At 40.9% G+C, this 7,500-nt stretch overlaps 1 protein-coding gene across 4 annotated transcripts in view; it reads right to left on the reverse strand.

The window, feature by feature from the left end:
• The window catches only part of LOC123503258 (IDLSRF-like peptide), a 130,800-nt gene that overhangs the window by 122,278 nt on the left and 1,022 nt on the right, over positions 1–7,500 (reverse strand). The window lies entirely within an intron of this gene.

Consider the following 7,500-nt stretch of genomic DNA (forward strand, 5'->3'; position numbering starts at 1 on the left):
TAAAAGACAACTTGCAAAACACATTCTGAGAAACACACACACACACACACACACACACACACACACACACACACACACACACACACACACACACACACACACTGCATAAGATAGACAGAGAGGCACGGTACAGGGAAGACAGGGAGAGGCAGGCGAGAGGCATGGAAGAGGCAGGAGAGAGGCAGGGAGAGGTAGGGAGAAGCAGAGAGAGAGACAGGGGAAGGGAGGGAGAGACAGGAGAGGCAGGGAGAGACAGGGAGAGGCAGCACATCCTAATAGTAGTGAAGGCGGAAGGTTCAGTAAGTGGTGCCATTGAGAGCGATCCTGGCCTAGCTACCACGCCGGCCCTATTGGCACACATTACACACACACACACACACACACACACACACACACACACACACACACACACACACATCACTCCCTCACTCCTTATTGTCACTCATTCCCTTGTCTCTCTCTCTCTCTCTCTCTCTCTCTCTCTCTCTCTCTCTCTCTCTCTCTCTCTCCATCATCATCACTTACTCGCTCACTCACTTATTCACTCACTCCGATGTCACGTGTTGCTTATTCATCCCCTGTATCATTCACTCATTCTCTCTCTCTCTCTCTCTCTCTCTCTCTCTCTCTCTCTCTCTCTCTCTCTCTCTCTAATTCACACGTCTATTGAATCACGTTGCCAATCCTATCAATCACTCTTTCAATCAACAGCTACCCATACTCACCCCCCTTTCCCCCCCTTCTTCTCTCCCAAGCATCCTTTCCTCCATCTCTCCACACATTCCTCCACTTTCAACTTTCTCTCCACTTCTCCTGTTCTTGTATTTTTTGCCCTTTTTTTTTTTGCCTTTTCTATGCCATTTATCGGGTTTTCTTGTGTCTCTTTTTTTTATCTATTTTCTTTTCTCTCTCTCTCTCTCTCTCTCTCTCTCTTTTACATATTTTCCTACTTATAACCTTATTTTTTTTTACTTTTTTGTCTATTTTTCTTCTTTTTTCCTTCTCTCTCTTCTTTATCACTTATTTCTTCTATCCACTGTCATTCGTAACTATCATCTCTTTGGGTATTGTCTTGTTGCCTTGTGTATCTCTGGCTGACACCTCTCTCCTCCCTCTCTCTCTCTCTCTCTCTCTCCCTCTCACTCCCCTTCCTCCTCTCCCCCTCCCTCGATAGTCTAGCCTCGTAATAGATGACTGGCTTCCTGTTCTCTCTCTCTCTCTCTCTCTCTCTCTCTCTCTCTCTCTCTACTACTACTACTACTACTACTACTATTACTAATACAACTACTACTACTACTACAACTACAACTACTACTATTACACTATTCTATAAGCTACTACTACTACTACTACTACTACTACTACTACTCCTACTACTACTACTACTCCTACTACTACTACTACTACTGCTGCTGCTGCCACTATTACTACATTCACTATAAAAATAATAATAAACAAGACAAAGAAGAGCAGGAAAAGAAAAGAAGGAGGAGGAGGAGGAGGAGGAGGAGGAGGAGGAGGAGGAGGAGAACAAGAACAACAAGAACAACAAAAACATGAACGACAATAAGAAGAAAGTCGAAAGAAAATGGAAGAGAAAACAAACACGCCCTTCATTTCATCTTAGTTTCCTCTCCTCCTCCTCCTCCTCCTCCTCCTCCTCCTCCTCCTCCTCCTCCTCCTTTCCTCCTTCTCCTTCGTTTAGTTTCCTCAGTCACGCCTCGCCGTCTCGTTTCACACCTGTCGAAGCACACAAAGCACCGCCATTGCAGGTGATCACGGACGCCATTCCCACGGTAATCCCCAGGTGACATTACTCCTTTGTCCCTATATGCCTGTGTGTGTGTGTGTGTGTGTGTGTGTGTGTGTGTGTGTGTGTGTGTGTGTGTGTGTGTGTGTGTGTGTGTGTGTGTGTGTGTGTGTGTGTGTGTGTGTGTGTGGATGCGTAGTTTGTGTTTGTGTTGGTTGATTTGTTCCTTTTGCTCGTCATGGTTGCACTGCTCTCTCTCTCTCTCTCTCTCTCTCTCTCTCTCTCTCTCTCTCTCTCTCTCTCTCTCTCGTAGTCACTGGTTTCCTCTATTCAATTTCTCACGACTAAGGATTCACTATTTCATTTTCCATTATACTATAGTCTCTCTCTCTCTCTCTCTCTCTCTCTCTCTCTCTCTCTCATTACCCTCCAGGCGGCCCAGTGAGGTACAGGTAAAGGCAACACCCAGGTAACACTCAGGTGACTTCCCTTCCCCTAAGAATTCAATTAACTGTTAAACTTTCCCACAGGTAATTGTGTTAGGAGACGCCCCTAACACTGGAGGAGGCACAGAGGCACACTTCCCGCCCTTCTTCCCGCCCTTCTTCCACGCCCTCTTCATCTACTTTCCCCTCTCTGTGTCCCCTACTTAATAAAACCTTTCCTCATTATATTGGATCTCTGTTTTTCCTTATCTTTGTACCTTGTCTTCAATTTAACCTGTGAATTTTTAATCTAACTTGTTTTTATCTAACTTAATTTTTCAGTACCATGTCTAGTTTTCATATTCATTGTGGTTAGTATTTGATTTTATAAAGCTTCAGAAACATATGTTGGGTTTTGAATAGTAAAGACTCCGGCTGTTATTCTCTTGACCTCCATAGACCCTTCCTAATGCAAGTCAAATTCGTCAAATCACACCCAAAAATCAATGCGTCTATGTATTGAAGGGGTTAAGTTGTCCTAATCTAACCTGACTTCTCCGGTCCTGAACTAAACTAACTTAACTTGTCCTATGTTTGAATAACTTGAACTAACTTGACGTCTAGAATTAGCCCAACCTAACTTTTAACTCTTCTATGCTAATTTGTCCCAAGTCTAACACTTCCTTCGCCAAACTTATTAATTCTTCCTAACACAGATGAACCTTGTCAAAATTATCTAATCTATTTGTCTAATCTAACCTAACCTTAATAAAAACCTAACTATAATTTGTCATGCTTTACCTAACTTCCACAGCATATAATCTAACCTAACCTAACCTGACATAAAGTTGAGGAGATTAAGGTATTCAGAAACGCTTTGGTCTCTCTCCACGACTATTTTTCAAGGCCACAGAGATGATTAGCGGGGTTTTCAAGAGTATTTCTCCAGTTAATAATGTAGAAATCATGTCACTTTGCCTCTAAAACCATAAAAACACCTCAAACCCTTCAGTATCATGACGCGTTTCCATATACACTCTGCTTACTATTTGGTGATTCTATACAGCTTCAGAAACTCATGTGGGGGAATATAATAGCAACGACTCAGGACATTGATTTTCTGACCTGACACTTGCTAATGTCAATAAAATGGTCTAATCGTACACAAATCTCAAGGTGAAAACGTGTCCCAGTATTGAAGGGGTTAGAAACTCGTTCATTAATATAAAAGCCGGTTTGAAAGAGTGGAGGTGAAGTACAGGAGGGTTTGAGAATAACATGAATTTTAACTAACATATCATGACTCAACGTAAAGGAAACTAACCAAATACAAAATAAATATAAAGTAATTGAATTTAACTTGACGTAATCTAACTTAACATAAACTAAAGTAACGTAACATCAACAAACTTTACCTAACCTAACTAAAACCTTTTCCATGCATATATTTTACCTGGCTCTTCTCAGATTATCAAATTGTTTAATGAAAAGTCAAATTCTGTCCCTCTTCACTCCCACCTCTCTCTCTCTCTCTCTCTCTCTCTCTCTCTCTCTCTCTCTCTCTCTCTTCTCCCTCTCACAGACTCTCAAATTGATCAGAATTACACACTACCTCTCTCTCTCTCTCTCTCTCTCTCTCTCTCTTATGGTCGCTAGGGAGGCTACAGATTCACCTCTCCGTTTATATTATGTATGGTAGGATGGTCAAGACACACACACACACACACACACACACACACACACACACACACACACACACACTCTCTCTCTCTCTGTCTCTCTCGCAGGTAAGGGCTGTTAAGGGTACAAGCTTGGGGTATGGGGGTGTCAGGGTGAGGGGTGGGGTTCCGGGGGTATGGGGTAGGGTGAGTTGCAGGCACGGGATAAAACTCAAGCAGGAAACCAATGATTAAAGTTTCCTCTAGCTACTGTAGGAGGTGAGTGGGGCGCCTCCTCCTGGGTCACCTCGCCCTCAGGTAGGTGTGTGTTGGGTGGGAGTGTCAGATGAGGGGGCCGTGTTCTGAATACCTTCGCTGTACCAGTAAGTTAAGTTTGTCAAGAGTTACGAAGGTGAGTGACGCGTGAAGGGTGATCGAGTTCTGAATACCTTTGTCTGGGTGTCAGGTGGGAGGGACTGAAGACTGACCAGGAGTAAGTCTGAGAGGAATGTAGGAGGAATGTTTAATGTGTTGCCGTGTTTGAAGAGTGAAGATTTAGATTACGTGGTGTCTTCAAAGTGTCGCTGGAATGATGAAAAGAACCTTGAAAACTCCACTGACTTCCTCTTTCACTATTACGTATTTTAACCCCTTGAATACCATGACGTGTTTCCATATTCATTGTGCTTACTATTTGCTGATTTTATACAGCTTCAGAAACTCATGTGTGGGGATTAAAACAGTGAAGATTCTGGCCATTAATCTTCTGACCTCCATAGACCCTTCCTAATGTCAATAAAATGGTCTAGTCGCACACAAATCTCAAGGTAAAAATGTGTCCCAGTACTGAAGGGGTTAACAGGCTGATATATTAAAGAATACTGAACAATGAATGGCTTTCTTATCAGATACAAAAATCTTGCTTGTCCCTGGAATAATGGAAAAATCTTGAAAACTCAAACGATTTCTTCTTTCACTAGTCGTTCGCACTTCAGAGGCAGAAATGTTAAAATCAGGAAAAATTGGTGGTTTTAGTATAAGTGATGCAGAAATCTTACTTAACTGTCACTGGAATAAAGAAAACAATCTTGAAAACTCCAAATGACTTCCTCTTTCACTACTACATAATCAAGAGGTCGAAATGTTAAAGAGCACTGAAGAATGAGCAGTTTTATTATCAGTGATGAAGAAAAATTGCTAAACTCTTCCTGGAATAGTGAAAACAACCTAGAAAACTCCAAATGACTTCCTCTTCTACTACTACGTATTTAAGAAGTCGAAATGTTAAAATAGTACGTAACAACGAGTGGGTTTATTGTCACTGATGCAAAAAATCTTACTAAATTTTCACTTGAATAATGAAAACAACTTAGAAAACTCCAAATGGCTTCCTCTTCCACTACTACGTATCAAAGAGGCCGAAATGTTTAAGTTTATGAAAAAATGATTGGTTTTACTATAAGTGGCGTAGAAATCTTGCTAAACTTTCACTGGAATAATCAAAACAACCTTGAAAACTCTAATGACTTCTTCCACCGCGACCAGTTCAGAGTACGTAGTTGAAATCAAAGGTCAACACGCTCAAGATTACGAAACAATGCAAATTTTTACGTGTAGCTTTTCACTGGTGATGTAAGTTTCTTGTTCAACTGTCACTGGAATAATGGACGCTTTGAAACTCCAGTGGCATCTTCCAGCACTGTCAGATGAGAGTGGTTGAAATAAAGAGGCCCAAAACTTTCAAGAGTCCATCACAGTGTTTCTTTACGGCTCATGAGGTATTAACTACTTCAATACTGGGACACAGTTTTAGCTTGGGATTTGTGTACGATTAGATTCTATTGACATTAGGAAGGGTCTATGGATGTCAGAAGATTAATGGCCACAGTCTTCACTATTTTAATCCCCCACATGAAATTTGAAAGTGCATGACATCACCAGATAGTAAGCAGAATGAATATGGAAACGCGTCATGGCACAGAAAGGGTTAAAAACTTAGCAACTTCTTTCCAACTCTTTCTTTGGTCGTGAACTTTGAGAACTTTACTGATGCATCGTCTGGAAACTTCCTGGAACCAGACAATGTGGTGTTCCTTTTATATATGGCCAGTGAGGTATTGAATATTCAGTAACCTCTTCCAGATCTCTCTTTACGTGTGTGACATGAAAGATCCACTGGTGTGAGAGTTACATCTGGAAACTTTTATACTGGATACCCCGTGACTTTGTGTTTTCCTTGGTTAGTATTGCAGAATTGAAGGTTCCGTCGTTCACTACAGCTGTTCTTCGTGTATATAGTTTCAAAGATCTACTGACGCAAGAAACAAAATCGCATCGGTACTGGAAATCTGGAAATCTTAAACTACGTACTGTTTCTTCAGTTACCAAGGACAGGAACTTGAACTCTTTAAGAACCCATGATGCATTTTGCTTTCTCTTTGGTGACTTTATACAGCTTCAGAAACTTATGTGAGGGATTGAAATAGTGAAGACTGTGGCCATTGATCTTCTGCCCTCCATAGACCCTTCCTAATGTCAATAAAATGGTCTAATCGTACACAAAACTCAAAGTAAAAATGTGTCCCAGTATTGAAGGAGTAAATATCTACTTCCTATAGCTCTTTCTTTACCCGAGTGCTTCAACCCCTTCAGTACTGGAACGCATTCTTACCATGAGCTTTTGAGTATGATTAGACGATTTTATGTATATTAGAAAGGGTCTATGGAAGTTAAAAGAATAATGACCACAGTCTTCACTATTTTAATCCCCACATAAGTTTCTGGATCTGTTCTTAAATCACCAAATAGTAAACAGAATAAACATGGAAATGCGTCAAGGTACTGAAGAAATTAAAAGACCTGCTGATGTAAGGACAATATCTCGCTTCAACACCTTTTTACCTTTTTATCTCTCTTGTTTCTTAGGTAAATGTTGATGGGGAATTTACTATCATTTAAGGTCATCTGTTCTGCCTTTATATATGCGTGGGAGGAGTTAGCAGGTGTCATGAAGAAAAGAAGGGCAATTGCTACGATACTGAGGGAAGTTTTTGACTGGCGCTTTCTTAGTTACTTCTAATGAGTGAGGGAATATTTAGTTGCATTCAGTTCCTTCTTTGCCAGACGTGCTTTTAACCCCTTCAGTACCAGGACATGTTTTCATATTTATTCTGTTTCCTATTTGATCTTATAAAGCTTCAGAAATTTACGTGGGGAGTAAAATAGTGAAGACTGGCCATTAATGTTCTGACCTCTATAGACCCTCCCTTGTGTAAACAAAATCGTCTAATCACACCCAAAACTCAAGGTAAAAATGAGTCTCAGTACTGAAGGGATTAAAAGGTATACCAGTGCGGACGTTATATTTCTGGAAACGTTTTGCTGTAAGTCTTTCATTTAGTCCTTCCTGCGAAGAATAGGAGGATTCGCTAATCTATATATTCTATTCTTTACGTGCGTGGTTAGAGACATCCACTAATTCTGACATAAAAGTTTGCCAGGAAGTGTTTGAACTGGAATCCTTTTGGCGACGTGGTAGTTTCTCAGTTACCGCAGACACATTTGTACCTTTTTCTTCCTTTTTTTTTTTCTGGGTAACTCTCTCGGACCTGCAATTGGACTGTCAACTTACAGGCCCTCTTTTTTTTTTTTTTCGTTTTATGTTCCC

The sequence above is a fragment of the Portunus trituberculatus genome, chromosome 13 (genome assembly GCF_017591435.1).
Source record: "Portunus trituberculatus isolate SZX2019 chromosome 13, ASM1759143v1, whole genome shotgun sequence".
NCBI lineage: Eukaryota > Metazoa > Arthropoda > Malacostraca > Decapoda > Portunidae > Portunus > Portunus trituberculatus.